The sequence below is a fragment of the Schistocerca americana genome, chromosome 3 (genome assembly GCF_021461395.2).
Source record: "Schistocerca americana isolate TAMUIC-IGC-003095 chromosome 3, iqSchAmer2.1, whole genome shotgun sequence".
Lineage (NCBI taxonomy): Eukaryota > Metazoa > Arthropoda > Insecta > Orthoptera > Acrididae > Schistocerca > Schistocerca americana.
This window is the reverse complement of record NC_060121.1, coordinates 701,426,532-701,446,021: the sequence shown is the minus strand read 5'-3', so window position 1 is coordinate 701,446,021 and position 19,490 is coordinate 701,426,532.

Here is a 19,490-nt window from a genome sequence, read left to right as displayed (position 1 = left end):
TCTTTTCTTCAGTTGGTTTGCTCCTGAGGAAGAAATAAGGACAATGAAGTGACTATCAAAACACCTTCAAAGAATTTCTTCAGGCGATGCTACATGTTTGAAATTGGAACATTAACAAAACCCAAATGTGATTTTAATTGTTTACTTAAGTCTTCAAACATACAATGCATCAAACTGTAACAAAAACGAGAAATAGTTTATAAATTAGGAAACCATTGATTTTAAGTCCGTCACACAAGGTCTATATCGCTCCCGCACTCGCTGTCCAATTTGAGAACGACTCCTGTGTTGGCTGATCCAGTTTTCTTCTACAGAACGGACGAGTGATGGGACGCTCTCAGCTTATCAATGATAAAGCTAAAAAGGCAGTAGTCTTGCAGAATAAAATCATCCATTGTGGAAAATGTCGAGTGGTTCTAGATCTTACACAAAACGAAAACATTTATTCATCTTGCGTCTTAATACGGCGTTGTCCTTACAATCGAGTGGCGTGTCTTTGTTTCAGAAACAGCGCACCCCGTTTGGCTCAGGTGTGACCACAATTTCGGCCACAGCACGTTGACAGAAGGTATTTTGTTTCTCTGAGCTGACATTTCTACAGATGAAAACTGTGTACTTGCTTGCGTCCATAACTCCGATCTCTACCGTCCTCATACTCTCCCAGTTGGAGCCCTCGTTATGTACTGACTCAGAGCTTCAGAACGACACCATACTTACGTCCTTAGTTACATAGTCAGGAAAGGCTGACCAGCTACTGATGCAGAATTAATAGTAAAGTATAACGAAGAGAGGGCAGTGCCCTGTCTGTCCTTGGCTAGAAGTACATATAAAAATGTAGACCCTCCTCGTATAGGTCAAGTGATTCGGGCCACAACATTCAAGAGGTTGAGGACATACCTGCAATACTAGAGTGCTTTGCACACCAATGGCGGATTCAAACTAATCTTCTGATTAAAATCTGTATTACGTGAGATGGGGAGTGGTTTAACCACAAGTTGGGCTACAGAGGTAAAGAGTATGGGATTTTTGAAGAGCAGTAGATTGCTCAGGGAAGTTAAATGATCATCTTTGGCGGACAGAGTTGTTTGCGAAAAATCCTGTTGAGTAAATTTATAGAACTGGTATCCGAGGTGGATTATGCAGCAGCCAACAGTCTCCGTCGACATCTCGCATACGGGTAACCAGAATAAGGTAAAATAGATCAGAATCTGTACAGAAACATACAGACAGTCGTGTCTACTCGGTGCAAAAGCCATTGGAGTAGGACGGGAAGTAACTAGCAATGCTGCAAGCACCACCGCCATGAACTCTACGGTATCCACCGGCAAAATTTCGGAGTTTGTTCATGTACATTTTCTGAGTATTCTGGTATCGAGAACCAGTGGTCCCCGGTGACTCGTTAAGAGTAACCCATTCCTTACCGCCATTTATCTTAGTATCGGTACTGCACCGAAAACATCAGCACAACAGTGCAAATATCGGCGGTATTCATTGTGTGTCTTGCTTGTAAACGAACTCGACCCGTTCTCTCACGGTATTTGCTGTTGGAAACAGTAATGCCTACTTTACCCTTCGTTCTGAAGCTTGTATTCGGTACTGCTTGCTTCTGTCTCGTGTTTGTTCTTCGGCAGTGTTAACTGTACGTTGGCAGCGTCATAGACAGTTCCACTGATGAGGAGTTGACCAATGTATAACTCACTTACGAGTTCACTGAATGCATTGGAAGAGAGACACAACGACGCTTTGCTGAGATGTTCCCACAGCGACGGAGATGGCATCACGGTACCTTTGCCTCTGGGGTTATTCCATTACTCTGTGTTGTAAGTTTTGGTGATGGCGTATTACTGGTTTTTTCATTGTTGTGCGGGTATTTTCACAGAAACAAAGGTAAATGGTGTAAAAAACCGAATGAATCGTAACCACCTGATTACTACATCGCGTTCTATCAAAACTACAGGTCAGTAGCTTGGCACAGTACGTGAACGACCTAACGCCTGATTGGTATGCAACATCCCTAACGTATAGGTAATGCGGTGGAGACCTTAAATAGCCAAAGTTATTAGATAAACTAACGTAGTCTATGCTTACGTACCATAGTCTGCTGTAGTCTACAGTAGTTTTACAACTCTAGCTATTACTCCGTACTGAGCCACGAAAGACTATAGGTCCCTTACACTAAAGTACTCAGAAGGTATCCTGAATGTCCTCCGAACTTTTTTTGTCACACACAGATGGCAGATCGCGCTATTGCGCCGCTTCTGGACTTTGGGCAGATGAGCTTGCGCCAGGTGAAATCCGCCTTGCGGATTAAGAACTAGGGCAGGTTCGCCAGCCAACCTGAATGTGGTTTTGCAGGGATTTTGGGGCAGGCGCCCATGCCCTGCCTCAGATACATGCTACTTAAACATTCAGAAAACATTCTGATAGTTGAACATGCAATTTATTCTAGACGCAGAAGGTGCGGCAAACAATTCCCATCCCAGGGGAGCAGTAGCGTCAAGAAGGGCACCCGGCCACCACTGTCACTGACATTGCCATAACCCATATAACAATGCCAGTCCTGTAGAGAACCGGGAAAAGGGGAGGAATAAGGAGGACATGGAGAAGAAGAAGAAGAAAAACAACAACAACAACAACAAGGGCATTTTCTGCTGGAGTTCTGGTACATCCATTGTCGTACTAGGTCGTAGCTTGGAGTCGATCTGTAAAGTGTATTCTGAAACCTGAACTGAGTGCTGGCAGAGTTTTGAGATCAGGGTTCCAATTCCAGTACACCACACAGTTTTAACGGAACGCTATGGTTTAAGAGGTCTTCTGTTGTCCCATTCCCACGACTGAATGTTGTTGTACTTTCTTGTCACGACTGGGTTACTCATGAGTCTCGGTTAGCATATCAGGTGTAAAAGACAAAATCACTGGGACGGTAATAGTTGCTAGGAAGTCTGGACCACTGATACGGTTCAGTCCTCGCTGGAAGGTGGCAGGACGGATGTCTGCGGAACGAGTCCGGAAGGAAGCCCCCGTGGCTTCTGTGAGTATTAGCCGTCCTGTAGTCGACGACAGAGCAGCCAGTGGAACACTGCCGCGCGGTTACCTAGGTGCCATGTAATATGGCCCCTGAGGAGGACCGTATGCATAGAAGGACTGGTGGTGCGCGTGGGACGCGGTGGGGAAGGCGGGAGGCGGCGCCGGCGCTGAGACGGTGGGTGGAGGCGCGCCCGCAGCCAGATGAGGGTGCAGGAAGTCCGTCGCCGCTCCGTACGCGGCGGGCCCCGCGGGCCCGGCTCCGCCCCCGCCCGCGTTGCCGCCGCCCCCGTGCGCTGCCCCCGCCGGCACCGGTCCGCCGCGGCCGCCCACTGCCGCCGCCTCCAGCGGCGACCCGTACATGAAGCCCGTCGCTCCGGCGGCAGGCCGAAAGCCTTGGTGCGGATGGTGGTGCAGGTGGTGATGCTCACTGGCCTCCAACGAGTACTGCGCGTGCGCACTGCAAGCAGACAGTACCGTCGCGATATTATCCTTGTGCACTCTGTAGAAAAATATGAACGAAGGTGACACTGATAATTTATAGATAATTAAGAAAGGATTAATTAAAAAAAAATATAAATGATTTTATACTTGCAGACTGAAGAGACGAATGAACATTTGTACCAAGAGTAGGATTCGAACCCATGTCTCCTTCTCACTAGGTAAATACACTAACTACGAGGGTGAGTCAAATGAAAACCTTAAATTTGTAATAAAAAATCGAAATTTCACGCCGTTATCCTGTAAGTTGGTAAGCGTACTACAAACAGCGTGCAGAATGGCCTGTAGGTGGCAGCATAGTGGGGATGCTCACATACGTCACAGTATCAGTATAAAAATGGCCACCTCACTTGCGACTTGCACCAGGGAAGAACAGTGTTCTGTTATTCGCTTTTTGCGTAGTGAAAGTGTGAAACCTATTGAAATTCATCGACGAATGAAGGTTCAGTACGGTGATGCATGTTTGTCACAGCAGCAAGTCTACGAATGGAGTTGGAACTTCGCAAATGGTGTGACTTCAGTGGAAGATGCTGCTCGTCCAGGTCAGGCACAACGAGTTGGCCGGCCGCGGTGGTCTCGCGGTTCAGGCGCTCAGTCCGGAACCGCGCGACTGCTACGGTCGCAGGTTCGAATCCTGCCTCGGGCATGGATGTGTGTGATGTCCTTAGGTTAGTTAGGTTTAAGTAGTTCTAAGTTCTAGGGGACTGATGACCACAGATGTTAAGTCCCAAAGTGCTCAGAGCCATTTTTTTGAACAACGAGTTGTGACTCCACAGAACATTGCAGCAGTTGAAGCCATAGTGAAGGATTGGTTCAGATGGCTCTGAGCACTATGGGACTCAACTTCTGAGGTCATCAGTCCCCTAGAACTTATAACTACTTAAACCTAACTAACCTAAGGACACCACACACATCCATGCCCGAGGCAGGGTTCGAACCTGCGATCGTAGCGGTATCGTGGTTCCAGACTGTAGCGCCTAGAACCGCACGGCCACTCCGGCCGGCATAGTGAAGGAAAACCGCCGAATGACAATGAATGACATTGCAGCATGAAGAATAAAGATGAAGAGGTACGCCACGCGGTGCATGAGTGGTTGCACGGACTACCAAAAGAATTTTTTTCTAAAGGAATTTATGCACTTTGTAAGCGCTGGAGGATTTGCATTGAGCGTGGGGGAGATTATGTTGAAAAGTGATACTGCTTTTTACCACTTCTGTACAATAAATAATATTTAAAAAAATATTTAATGTTTTCATTTGACTCACCCTCTTCCTATACCACCCTGGCAAAGTGCACAACTGCACAGAATGGGAATTTGATTGAGGAGGGATGTGTCCTAGTGTAGCAGGAGATCCAGGTTCAAATCTCAGCACTGGTACAAATTTCTCTTCAGTCTTCGCATACACGTCACAGATTTTTGGGACTTGAAAAGGTGTCTGGAGCCATATAGTTTCATTTGGTAAATTATTTTATTTTTTAAAATGTCCCCCTTAACCTCAATACATTTTTGCATTCGACGGAACCAGTCTTCAATACAATGATGCCGCCGCTCTTTCTGAGGCACTTCAGAAATTAGGTTTTAATAATGTTCTACTGCTTCATCTGGTGACGGAAAAGTGATTCTAGACATTTTATCTTTAAATTTTGAACAGAAAAAAATCACAAAGTGTTAGGTGAGGAGTGTATGGTGGAGGGTTCATGGTGCTGACTTTTAGGCATCCAGACAGTTGTTAGTTTTGCTGTATGCTCTGATGCGTTGTCGTGATGGAAATTTATTTTCACAAAGTTTTTCAAAAATTTACGGTAAACATATGTTGGTGTATCAGTTGTCGGTAACTGCAATTCTACGAGGAGCGACAATAAAGTAATGACACTGGTTTTATTTGCAAGATGTGGCAACCCTGTAGGCCTGCATAGGAACAATATCTTTGATCTTGGTCTATAAGCTGCTTCTAGTGCAAGCAGCACATCGATGCAACTGCTCAGTCGTGAGTTGTGCTGTAATAAGTTAAGACGTGTTTGTGTCTCTCGTCACGGAAATGGAACAGCATAATATTGCGCAATGGTATGCCATTTCTTTTTGCATTAAATTTGGTGAAAACGCGACGACAACTCACGGTAAGCTTCAGAAGGCTTTTGGAGAGGAGGTTATGTCAAGACCTCAAGTTTTTCGTTGGATTAAAAGTTTAGTGAAGGCAGAACGAATGTTGAAGATGAAGACCGCAGTGGACGACCACGCATGCTTGTGTGCTTCTTTGATTCCAAGGGAATTGTTCATAAAGAGTGGGTGCCTCCTAGACAAACAGTTAATCAATATTACTACAAAGAAATTTTAGAAATAGTTCGTAAAAGAGTTCTTCGTGTCCACGCCAACATTACTGATAATTGGATTCTGCATCACGATAATGCGCCATCCCATACTGCTCTGTCAGTAGAGCAATTTTTAACCTCAAAACATATTTCAGTACTACCACAGCCACCTTATTCACCAGATATCGCTCCGTGCGACTTTTTTTTATTTCCAAGAGTCAAAACGGCGGTCAAGGGACACTATTTTCAAACAACACAAGATGTCCAAAAAGCTGTGACCTGGGTCTTGGAGCATATTACAGAAGATGGGTTCCAGAAGCGCTGGAAGAAGGGAACTACTTTGAAGGAGACAACACTAAACTTGACTAAAACGGTAAGCAACATCTTTTTAAACATCAGTCTCATTACTTTATTGTCGCACCTCGTATATTTTGATGCTGTAGTAGCAATATGCCTCGTTAAAAAATTTTAAAAAGTTGGCAGCCATCTTCTTACCAGCACTACGAATTCGTCAGACTTTTGTAGGCTTACGTTCAGTTCGAAAGACCCATTGAGCGCACGGACTTTTCTTCAGGTTCTTAACAATGAATCCAAGATTCATCACCAGTAACGATACTCCAAACCAAATTTGAAATGGCGCCTTGGAATTTTTCACGGTTTTTTTGCATCAATCAAAGCATTATTGTTTTTGATCTGGAGTCAATTTATGTGGAATCCATCGACAAAAAAGTTTTCTCTTTCTAACTATTTACGTAAAATGTTTTGGATCTGACTCATGCTGATATCCGTTGTCGTCCCGATAGTTTCACAAGATGTCTGCCGATCTTTTTCAAGTACTCGTATTGCCAGAACAGCAGGAATATTTTCATGAGTAACAATATATTTTGGGCGTCCTTCACGAAATTCATACTAAAAAGTAAAAAGCCGATCTCTTTGCATTCGCTGTGCCAGTTGTAAATTGTTGGTTTGCATGGTGCTTCATTGCCAAATGCATTTCTAAGACGATCTTCACCTTGTTCAGGCGTTAATGGAGATTTAATAGCCCGGGAATATTCTCTCGTCAAATTCATCTTACGGTGCACACAACATCTGAAAATATAGATAATTAACAAACGGTTAGAGCAAATCGAACAGATTAGCCGACAATGAACTTACAAAAGACTTGGAAGTGGCTGTCAAATATTTAAAAAGATTCATTTGCTTTTAGAACCATGGCACTCTAAAAATTTCCGTTGTATATGAGAGTGAATCAAATATCAACGAGACTCTTGGCCACCCGAGTGCACTATTGGCGTATGACGTATCCCACTTCAGCCAGTATTGGGCGGGGATGTGAGGAGTGGGGGAAGCAGTTGAGAGAAGTCGCTCGCTTCTGTCATTAGTCATCGACACGCCGCGCGGAGAGACCGCGCGGTTTGAGGCGTCATGTCACGGATTGCACGGCCCCTCCCGCCGGAGGTTCGAGTCCTCACTCGGGCATGGGTGTGTGTGCTGTTCCTAGCATAAGTTAGTTTAAGTAGTGCGTAAGTCTAATCATTGGCGGCCGAAGACTTCCGGCATAAGAAGTCAGCCTCATTCTGCCAACGGCCTTGTCAAAGAGGGCGGAGGAGCGGATAGAGGTTCAGGGCACTCTCTTGTCCTAGGGGTGGGAAATTGTCCCTAAAGGCGGAAGAATCAGCAATGATCAACGACATGAGGATGCAGAAGGCAATGGAAACCACTGCAGTAAAGACACCTAACGTGTATCCACAGGACATGTGGCCTGTAATTGAAGAAGTGTCATGATGATCTCTCCATTGGCAAAAGATTCCGGAATAGTCCCCCATTCGGATCTCTGGGAGGGGACTGCCAAGGGGGAGGTTACCATAGGAAAAAGATTGAATAATCAACGAAAGGATAACGTTCTACGAGTCGGGGCGTGGAATGTCAGAAGTTTGAATGTGGTAGGGAAACTAGAAAATCTGAAAAGGGAAATGCAAAGGCTCAATCTAGATATAGTAGGGGTCACTGAAGTGGAGTCGAAGGAAGACAAGGATTTCTGGTCAGATGAGTATCGGGTAATATCAACAGCAGCAGAAAATGGTATAACAGGTGTAGGATTAGTTATGAATAGGAAGGTAGGGCAGAGGGTGTGTTACTGTGAACAGTTCAGTGACCGGGTTGTTCTAATCAGAATCGACAGCAGACCAACACCGACAACGATAGTTGAGGTATACATTCCGACGTCGCAAGCTGAAGATGAACAGATAGAGAAAGTGTATGAGGATATTGAAAGGGTAATGCAGTATGTAAAGTGGGACGAAAATCTAATAGTCATGGGCGACTGGAATGCAGTTGTAGGGGAAGGAGTAGAAGAAAAGGTTACAGGAGAATATGGGCTTGGGACAAGGAATGAAAGAGGAGAAAGACTAATTGAGTTCTGTAACAAGTTTCAGCTAGTAATAGCGAATACCCTGTTCAAGAATCACAAGAGGAGGAGGTATACTTGGAAAAGGCCGGGAGATACGGGAAGATTTCAATTAGATTACATCATGGTCAGACAGAGATTCCGAAATCAGATACTGGATTGTAAGGCGTACCCAGGAGCAGATATAGACTCAGATCACAATATAGTAGTGATGAAGAGTAGGCTGAAGTTCAAGACATTAGTCAGGAAGAATCAATACGCATAGAAGTGGGATACGGAAGTACTAAGGAATGACGAGATACGTTTGAAGTTCTCTAACGCTATAGATACAGCAATAAGGAATAGCGCAGTAGGCAGTACAGTTGAAGAGGAATGGACATCTCTAAAAAGGGTCATCACAGAAGTTGGGAAGGGAAACATAGGTACAAAGAAGGTAGCTGCGAAGAAACCATGGGTAACAGAAGAAATACTTCAGTTGATTGATGAAAGGAGGAAGTACAAACATGTTCCGGGAAAATCAGGAATACAGAAATACAAGTCGCTGAGGAATGAAATAAATAGGAAGTGCAGAGAAGCTAAGACGAAATGGCTGTAGGAAAAATGTGAAGACAGGAAAAAGATATGCTTGTCGGAAGGACAGACTCAGCATACAGGAAAGTCAAAACAACCTTTGGTGACATTAAAAGCTACGGTGGTAACATCAAGAATGCAACGGGAATTCCACTGTTAAATGCAGAGAAGAGAGCAGATAGGTGGAAAGAATACATTGAAAGCCTCTATGAGGGTGAAGATTTGTCTGATGTGATAGAAGGAGAAACAGGAGTCGATTTAGAAGAGATAGAGGATCCAGTATTAGAATCGGAATTTAAAAGAGCTTTGGAGGACTTACGGTGAAATAAGGCAGAAGGGATAGATAACATTCCATCAGAATTTATAAAATCATTGGGGGAAGTGGCAACAAAACGACTATTCACGTTGGCGTGTAGAATATATGAGTCTGGCGATATACCATCTGACTTTCGGAAAAGCATCATCCACACAATTCCGAAGACGGCAAGAGCTGACAAGTTCGAGAATTATCGCACAATCAGCTTAACAGTTCGTGCATCGAAGCTGCTTACAAGAATAATATACAGAAGAATGGAAAAGAAAATTGAGAATGCGCTAGGTGACGATCAGTTTGGCTTTAGGAAAAGTAAAGGGACGAGAGAGGCAATTCTGACTTTACGGCTAATAATGGAAGCAAGGCTGAAGAAAAATCAAGACACTTTCATAGGATTTGTCGACCTGGAAAAAGCGCTCGACAATATAAAATGGTGCAAGCTGTTCGAGATTCTGAAAAAAGTAGGGGTAAGCTATAGGGAGAGACGGGTCATATACAATATGTAAAACAACCAAGAGGGAATAATAAGAGTGGACGATCAAGAGCGAAGTGCTCGTATTAAGAAAGGTGTAAGACAAGGCTGTAGCCTTTCGCCCCTACTCTTCAATCTGTACATCGAGGAAGCAATGACGGAAATAAAAGAAAGGTTCAGGAGTGGAATTAAAATACAAGGTGAAAGGATATCAATGATACGATTCGCTGATGACATTGCTATCCTGAGTGAAAGTGAAGAAGAATTAAATGATCTGCTGAACGGAATGAACAGTCTAATGAGTACACATTATGGTTTGAGAGTAAATCGGAGAAAGATGAAGGTAGTGAGAAGTAGTAGAAATGAGAACAGCGAGAAACTTAACATCAGAATTGATGGTCACGAAGTCAATGAAGTTAAGGAATTCTGCTACCTAGGCAGTAAAATAACCAATGACGGACGGAGTAAGGAGGACATCAAAAGCAGACTCGCTATGGCAAAAAAGGCATTTCTGGCCAAGAGAAGTCTACTAATATCAAATACCGTCCTTAATTTGAGGAAGAAATTTCTGAGGATGTACGTCTGGAGTACTGCATTGTATGGTAGTGAAACATGGACTGTGGGAAAACCGGAACAGAAGAGAATCGAAGCATTTGAGATGTGGTGCTATAGACGAATGTTGAAAATTAGGTGGACTGATAAGGTAAGGAATGAGGAGGTTCTATGCAGAATCGGAGAGGAAAGGAATATGTGGAAAACACTGATAAGGAGAAGGGACAGGATGATAGGACATCTGCTAAGACATGAGGGAATGACTTCCATGGTACTAGAGGTAGCTGCAGAGGGCAAAAACTGTAGAGGAAGACAGAGATTGGAATACGTCAAGCAAATAATTGAGGACGTAGGTTGCAAGTGCTACTCTGAGATGAAGAGATTAGCACAGGAAAGGAATTCGTGGCGGGCCGCATCAAACCAGTCAGTAGACTGATGACCAAAAAAAAAAAAAAAAAAGTCTAGGGACTGATGACCTAAGCAGTTTGGTTCCTTAAGAATTCAAGCACATTTGAACATTTTTTCATCGTCACGACATCTGTGCAAGAGGCACACGTCTCAGTTGTGCAACGCTTTGCTGTCAAGTTTCTCGCTCGGGAAGGTGTAAAACCAGGCGAAATCCTCCGGGGATGCACTCTTCCAGGATCTTTAGTGTTTGCTTGGCGCAAGCAATTTGTTGTGGGTCGTGTGCTCGTTGAGAATGAGGGCTACGATCGACGACCGAGCATCAGAATTACAAACAACAATAATCACCGTGTTCAATAACGTTTTGAGAGTGTCAGGTGTTTGACGATCGTTGACGGTTGCTGACATTGCAGATAAAGTCGGGATATGTTATGGCAGTACTCTTCCCGTCATCACAGACAAGCTAGGATTTATGAAAGACGGATTAATTACCTTTCGACAACTAATAAAAAGTTGAATCGTTCGCAGATGAGTGAGAGTCTCTAGGCTAAATTTCAGGAGGACAGAGAGTCGTTTCGGACGTATTATCGCCTGTGATGAAATGTGAGTGCATCAATACACCCGCGAATCAAAAGAAGAAAACAGGGAGTGGAGAAACAACAGTGTGTGTGTGGGGGGGGGGGGGGGGGGGGGGGGAGGGAACCTGTGAAATTTAAATCACGGTTGTCATCCGGCAACGTCATGATACCTACTTTTTGAGACTGGCGAGGCTTGTTCCATATCGACATTTTGCACGTATGCCGGACAGTGAACGGTGCATATTAATAACGCGGTTTTTAGGGAGCAACTTAAGTTCTACGAGGACGGGGTAGCAAAGTTACCTACTTGCTGGGAAATATGTATTCCGAAAGACGAGAGAGGAACGGGTGGGGAGAGATACGTAGAAAATTAATGTACACACCTACATTTATAATTTATATTGTCAACTAAAAGAACAAAAGAAGTCTAGTTTATATTTGATTCACCCTTGCAAATGGCGCGGCTTCATGTGAAAAATGCGCTGTCTTGCTTTTGATGTGAATTGTATGACGTTTCAGAGAAAAGGGATGTGGATCACGATGAAAAGAAAACGTGCCCACTTGTCGACGACAATTTACTATGTTTTTCGTTGCACAAGGGAGTATTTCTCTGCGTGTTATCAGGAATTATTGGTGGTCCTGAAGTTCCAAACGAAGCTAAAGTTTTTTTTTCTTTCTCAGAGAGGGGGCGATACTGGCAGAGAACATATTAGTACCCTTCAGATTTTGATTAACACATTTAAAATACTTAAATAATAGACTTGGTTATGAAAACATTTGATGATCTGAGGTTAATGAGATAATGTGTCCGGCCTTCAAAATCTTAAGGATGATGTGCAGTGAGTTCCTAGTAAAATGATATGGATGCAGATGGGACTAGAGAGGAACTGGTATATGAAAGAGCATGGGCTAAAAATTAGGAAGGGTGTAGAATCGGTATGTAGAGAGTCGAGGACAAGGAGGCAGGAAGGATTTGCAGTTACACAGGAAAAGGGGGTGGGGGGTGGGGGGGGTGGGGGGTGGGTTGATGCCTTCTCTGGAAAGTAAGAAATTGGGTTGGTAGCAATGAGCAGAGCTTCGGAATGATTTCATGGTGTGGGAGGGACGAGGCTGAAGTTACCCTGGGGAAAAAATAGTGTGTGTGGAGGTGTGTGGAAGGGGAAGCAAGTGATAGAGGCCTGGCATCAGGACAGGGTTCTCAAGAATGTTGGGTGTTTTGGAATTCGATTTAGTAGCCAAAGACAGAGGACTGTCGAAGGTATTCCAGGTGTCTAGGAAATGTGGAACACTGTAAGCTATGCGTGAGATGGGAAAATGAGGTGAAGTACATGGTGGTCAAAGATTTGGAACGAGCACTAAGATTCGAAGCGGGGGGGGGGGGGGGTGAGGAGGGAGCTGGAGGGCAGAGATCCATGCAATATTTAGGTGGGATGGGACGATGAGGATCTTTGGAATATGTGTGATAGTCGAGAAATTTAATATCCATATTTAGCTGGCTAGTAGTTTCGGTTCGTTGCGGAATTTCTTTAGGATGTTTGGTAGGTGGGATGTCCAGATTAGCTATTGGCCAACCTTAGACCAAGGCGTTTTAATGTTTTAGTAAAGTGCATTGGACGGTGTGGATTGTTAGGTAGAGGTCTCGAGGACAGAAATCTTGGGTTGTTCTTTCTGTAATTACTGCCTGGGTTATACAATATTGATGGAGACGTCGCACTGTTTACATCAGGAGGCTGAGTTGGAGGGATCTTAGGGAAAATGGAGGACGGAATGGACAGCAAGGAACGCGGTGTAGTTACCATACTGAAGTATGTAAACGGGAAAGGATGTTTTATGAACATCTACTGTGTAACTTACAGGAGAAAACTTAATGGTGAAAGAACAGATCCTTGGGTCAGGTCTTCAGCTGGGTGGAAAATGCGGGACAGAGTTTTATTTGTTGTAACAAAGGATATACGGTTAGTTAGAAAGGATGCAATTAGGCAGATATAATTGACTGAAGAGTATACCACCAGAGTTTCAAATGGATGCCAGAATTCCGCACTAGTTCGTAGGTACAGGGAAGGTCGGCGTTTGTAGTGTTTCTGGTATAGGAATTGGACTGGGTTTAATTGGTGACAGCTTTTTGAGAAGTTAGGACAGAAGCCAATTTGGATAACAGGGGAAATCAGGTGTTGTTCAAGGTGGTGATGATGCGTTCAAAGATCTTGCGGGTAGATAAGGCTGATGGGTCAGTCGGAAAAGATTTCACTAGTAGTTTTAACAGACGGAGATTTTTCGAGGTTTTCCATGGCGCGGTGTAGTAACCGATATAGAGGAAGGTGATGTATAAACTACAAAGGTTCCTAGTAAGGGGAAATGACCTGCTTTAAGGACGTGGTATGTTACAGAATCATGACCATGGTCTATGTTGTGTTTCTCTATAACATTGCTTTTATGTCGTGTGCTATAACTGGCGTGTTTGACTTTGTTTGTGGTGTGGAATTATTATTGGAAACTAGGAGCAAGGGGAGCAGCAAACGTGTCGCTCTCCTCTTGGATATATGGGTCCATAATGTGGTCAAAGTTGAGATTATGAGGGATGCTGAAGGTGTCTTGGAACAGGAGGCGAAAAGACTGACTTTGCTTACGTTGTCAGGAAGAAAGGTTGATTTTTGTGGGTGAGTGGGTAGTGAGGAGCAGGTTGTGGCCTTGGGTTGGTGGAAATCTATGTATTACTTGCTGGAGTTAACAGCTGTATACTCACCTTAGTGCATTTCTGTCACCATTACTGTATTTTGGCAGTCATAAAATTGTGGACGCGCTTCTGAAACTGCCAGTGATGTTTGAGTGAGTTCAGCACGTAGTTAAGCTAGAAAGAGTGTTAGAGATGACGCCTCTACCTCAAGAAAATACGAGGAAGGGGGGGGGGGTTGTGTGTGTAAGGTTAACGAGGCGGCTCCCGAAGTGAGTGTGAATATACTCCCGTTAGCCATTCCACTCGGTATAGCTGTAATCATGAATTAATTTGGGTGGGGTACTGTGGAGTCGTATTTGGTGGTGTGGGCAGGGGATTGATTGGCAGTAGGACATTGTCATGGTCGTTTCCAACTGTACCTAGGACCTCTGCATGCATGCGTCCAAGAACGTTTCTACATGCCTTCATGATAACAGGAGTGGAATTGCTTCCAGAACAGGTGTAACGAGAAAGAGGGACGGTATGATCAGAAAGGAAGATGGTAAACTGACGCCGTCAGTTGATACAAGCTCGAGAGCGTTTGTGGCTATTTAGATCAGTGGCAATGATATGGGTGGAAAAGGATTGGTCTACATAGGCGATTGAATTAAACAGAATGGGATGATTGGTGCAGTACACAAGTGATAGTACAAAGTAGCAAACATCGTTAGCTACCCAGCAGCTGCTGTTTGAAATTAAGAATACTTTTTATTCCTACATAATACCAGAGTTTGATGAGTGTCGCACAGTTAACAGTATAAATTATCAAAGTGTATGTTTTTTGTAAGGTGAGATTTTTTGTCTTTGTGTAGCCTTTCTGTCGTGTTTTGTTGCTCAGGGACAGCAGATGTGCAGCACTAAGCTTTGTGAGGTAAGAGCAGATAGCTTTGATCCTACTTACAACTAATTTAGAGAACTGAAAAACTGTAAGCTTCAGCACACACAACTTTATTTCACGGCATCCATCACAGAGTGACATCTCACACACTTGCTGCACATGGCAGCGCCATCTACTCATTATCAGAAAGTGGCAAGAGATGGTGTTGTGTCGTCCGAAAAAGACACAGCCAGGGAAAAATCACCACAAGCGCAAAGATGCAAGCTGGTGCCAGTGCTACACAGGATGTTACAAAACGGTACGGCCAAACTTTCAGGAAACATTCCTCACACACAAATAAAGAAAAGATCTTATGTGGACATGTGTCCGGAAATGCTTAATTTCCATGTTAGAGCTCATTTTAGTTTCGTCAGTATGTACTGTACTTCCTCGATTCACCGTCAGTTGGCCCAATTAAAAGAAGGTAATGTTGACTTCGGTGCTTGTGTTGACATGCGACTCATTGCTCTACAGTACTAGCATCAAGCACATCAGTACGTAGCATCAACAGGTTAGTGTTCATCACGAGGCAATTCTTCATGCAGTTGACGATAACCCTAATGTCAGCCTCTGAGAAGTTGCTGCTGTACAAGGTAATGTTGACCACGTCACTGTATGGAGAGTGCTACGGGAGAACCAGCTGTTTCCGTATCTTGTACAGCGTGTGCAGGCACTGTCAGCAGATAATTGGCCTCCACTTCTGCGAATGGTTCATCCAACAATGTGTCAATCCTCATTTCAGTGCAAATGTTCTCTTTACGGATGAGGCTTCATTCCAACGTGATCAAATTGTAAATTTTCACAATCAACATGTGTGGGCTGACGAGAAACCGCACGCAGTTGTGCAATCACGTCATCAACACAGATTTTATGTGAACGTTTGGGCAGGCATTGTTGGTGATGTCTTGATTGAGCCCCATGTTCTTCCACCCACGCTCAATGTAGCACGTTATCATGATTTCATACGGGATACTCTACCTGTGCTGCTAGAACATGTGCCTTTACAAGTACGACACAACATGCGGTTCATGCACGATGGAACTCCTGCACATTTCAGTCGAAGTGTTCGTACGCTTCTCAACAACAGATTCGGTGAGCGATGGATTGGTAGAGGCGGACCAATTCCATGGCCTCCACGCTCCCCTGACCTCAACCCTCTTGACTTTCATTTGTGGGGGCATTTGAAAGCTCTTGTCTACGCAACCCCGGTACCAAATGTAGAGACTCTTCGTACTCGTATTCTGGACGGCTGTGATACAATACGCCATTCTCCAGGGCTGTATCAGCGCATCAGGGATTCAATGCGACGGAGGGTGGATGCATGTATCCTCGCTAACGGAGGACATTTTGAACATTTCCTGTAACAAAGTGTTTGAAATCACGCTGGTACGCTCTGTTGCTGTGTGTTTCCATTCCATGATTAATGTGATTTGAAGAGAAGTAATAAAATGAGCTCTAACATGGAAAGTCAGCGTTTCCGGACACATGTCCACATAACACATTTTCTTTCTTTGTGTGTGAGGAATGTTTCCTGAAAGTTTGGCCGTTCGTTTTTGTAACACCCTGTGTAGACTCGCCACTTGCGCGAGTTCCACCAGCTCCACGGGCGGCGCTAAGGATGAAGATATCGACTTCACCTCGCACAGTTGCCGGCCGAGTAAAATCCACCAATCACCGGACGACAACGGACAGAAGCTTTCTCGGAAGACAGAAGAGCAGCTCTCGCCCACTTGGTTATACATCATGGTCCAGAGCTGCCTTAGATAGGGAACGTCGTTTAGTGAGTTCTTAGAAGTGAACAGACAATTGTTGTAAATTACATTTGCTGTGTACTGTGTAGTTTACCTACGATTATTTGCATCAGTCATATTTGTACACGTAATTTTTTTAAAATATAGAATGCTGAAAACGAATTAATCATTTATAATAGCCCTGTATGATTTTTTGATCATTTTACGTACAGATATAATTGATAAATGATAATTATTGTGAGGTACGAGGCCGTGCTGGAAAGTAATGCCTCGGAATTTTGAAGTGTAAACTCTTAAAAGCTTTTTAAATAAAACAAACTTAAACAATATTTCTGAATCTTTATTCTTCATGTCTACACGTCTGCAGCCCACTGCCGCTAGAGGGCTCCGAAATGTAGCGCGCAGCATGGCGATGTGTAACGTACCTATGTCGGTTGTAAGAAACAGCTTTCTGTAATCTAGTTTCGATTTCGAAGAGATTATCCACAATGGTGCTCCCGACTTGACCCCATCCGATTGTCATCTGTTTCCAAAACTTAAAGAACACCTTTGATACTGATGGAAATGAGCGTTTGGCGTCATTGGCCGGGAGGCCCCTTACAGGGCATGTCTGGCTGCCTTGGTGCGGGTCTTATTACATTCGACGCCACATTGGGCGACCTGCGCGACGGATGGTGATGAAATGATGATAAATACGACACAACACCCAATCCCTGAGCGGAGAAAATTACCGACCCAGCCGGGAATCGAGCCCTGTCCCCTTAGGACTGCAGTCCGTCACGCTGACCATTCCGCTATCGGGGCGGACTTGATACTTATGAAGCGGTGCAAGCACAGTTGAGATTGTGGCTCCGTCAACAATGCCAAACATTCTGGTGACGGTATTAGCAAATTGGTCTCTCGTTGGGAGAAGTGTGTTTGTCATCAGGGTGACTATGCTGAGAAACAATTATGTACACATGAAGAGCTGAACATGTTTTCAGCAGAAACCAGTCTTAACGATCTAGTAGTCAACGACATTTTTCCTCTAATATTCCTTCTTAGTCTATTAAGGCTTCATACACGGTCCAACCACGTTAATATGACCACCACCTACGTTCGACGTCAACGTGCAATAATTCACCATTTTATTTTTTCCACGACGCGTTTCGAAGGTTTAAACCTCCATCATCGGGTGGATTTACATTAGTTAGTGTTACATATGTGTGTATGTTGTGTTACGACATTTGGAGGAACTTGTGGCACCACCTAGTGGAGAAACAAGACACTATTTCAGAATATGGTTTTGGATAACTTTTGACAAAAAATTAAACTGATATTTAATGGCAAATTTTAATAAGTAAACTAGAGTACCTCCAGTGGTCACAGGTTCCTTTTTCTGTCGTAACACTTCACATGTATACTGCCACATTTGTAAACAAATATGGCGTCTGGAATCAGCTGGGTGCAAGGTTCGTACAGCAGAACAGAAGACATAATCGCAAAGTGCAAAGAATATACATTACAGAATAATCGTTTTGAAGTGTCAAATATATGTGTGTGTACTTCAGGTGGTATATAAATCCAATTTTGAAAGGTTAAAAGAGCTAAACATTCGTACTCGTTTATGCAATCAGGTGAAATGTTAAAATGGCTTAAACTTCATACTTGCTAATAACAATTAGGTAAAATGTTACAGGCTTGAATTACAATGATCATATTGGCTACAGCAGTAAAATCATACATAGATGACACTCTTTGAAGAAAGAGAGAGAGAAGAAGGAGTGATTATATGAGAGCAAACATTTACATGGTAAGGAGTCTTAAGATTACATGTTGCATATATTAGCTGCCTAAAGGCTGAGGTAATACACTGGTTAATGTTATAAAATATGGAGATAGATATACATTTGTGCCAGTAGCTGATGTACATACAGTTTTAAGCTGACAGGGGGTACAAGCTGTCGGTGTGATGAATTATCTGTGAATGAGGTCAATCTCTTGTACTCTTGGCGGCTGTCAATATTTATGGTAAATATTAGTATATGTGCATGTGTGTGTGTGTGTGTGTGTGTGTGTGTGTGTGTGTGTGTGTGTGTGTGTGTGTGTATTTTAAGAGTGTAGGCAGTTGTTGAAAACAGAGATGATAGTATTGTAAATATTGTCATTTTTGTCATTTAAGCATACACATTCAATAATGAGAGAACACTTAAAAATACAACAGAATTCACACATTATGTCAAAAACATACAAGTACCTGATGGAGCCACACTTTCCTCATTTGACATACAAAACCTTTATTCATCTGTGCCAATAGATCCCACACTACAAATAATTAATGCCAACCTACATAAACACAAAAAATCCCTTCAACTCACATTAAAGAACTAATGGACCTGCTTGAATTCACACTTTCACACAACTATTTTAAATTTAACAATAAAATCTACAAACAAACAGACGGTCTGGCAATGGGCTCAAATCTTTCCGGATTGTTAGCAGAAATATTTATAAGTAACCTAGAAGACAAAATCTTGAATTCCAATCACCACCTCCTCAAAAATATCATCTACTACTACAGATATGAATATGATATCATAATTTTAATCAAAGGCACTAAAGATGACATCAGTGAGTTGAATCAGTTTTTCAACAACTCCCATGAAAGCATAAAATTCACAGTTGAACACCAGTTTGAAATTTATCGGAAGCCTACCACAACACATACTACAATCCACAACTCCTCTTGCCACCCCGCAGCACACAAAATGGCAGCATACCGGTACATGATTAATAGAGCTATCCAACTATCACTCTCAGAAGATAAACGTGATCAAGAAATTGAAATAATAAAACAAACAGCTGTTGAAAATGGCTATAACAACTCCATAATACACTCCTGGAAATGGAAAAAAGAACACATTGACACCGGTGTGTCAGACCCACCATACTTGCTCCGGACACTGCGAGAGGGCTGTACAAGCAATGATCACACGCACGGCACAGCGGACACACCAGGAACCGCGGTGTTGGCCGT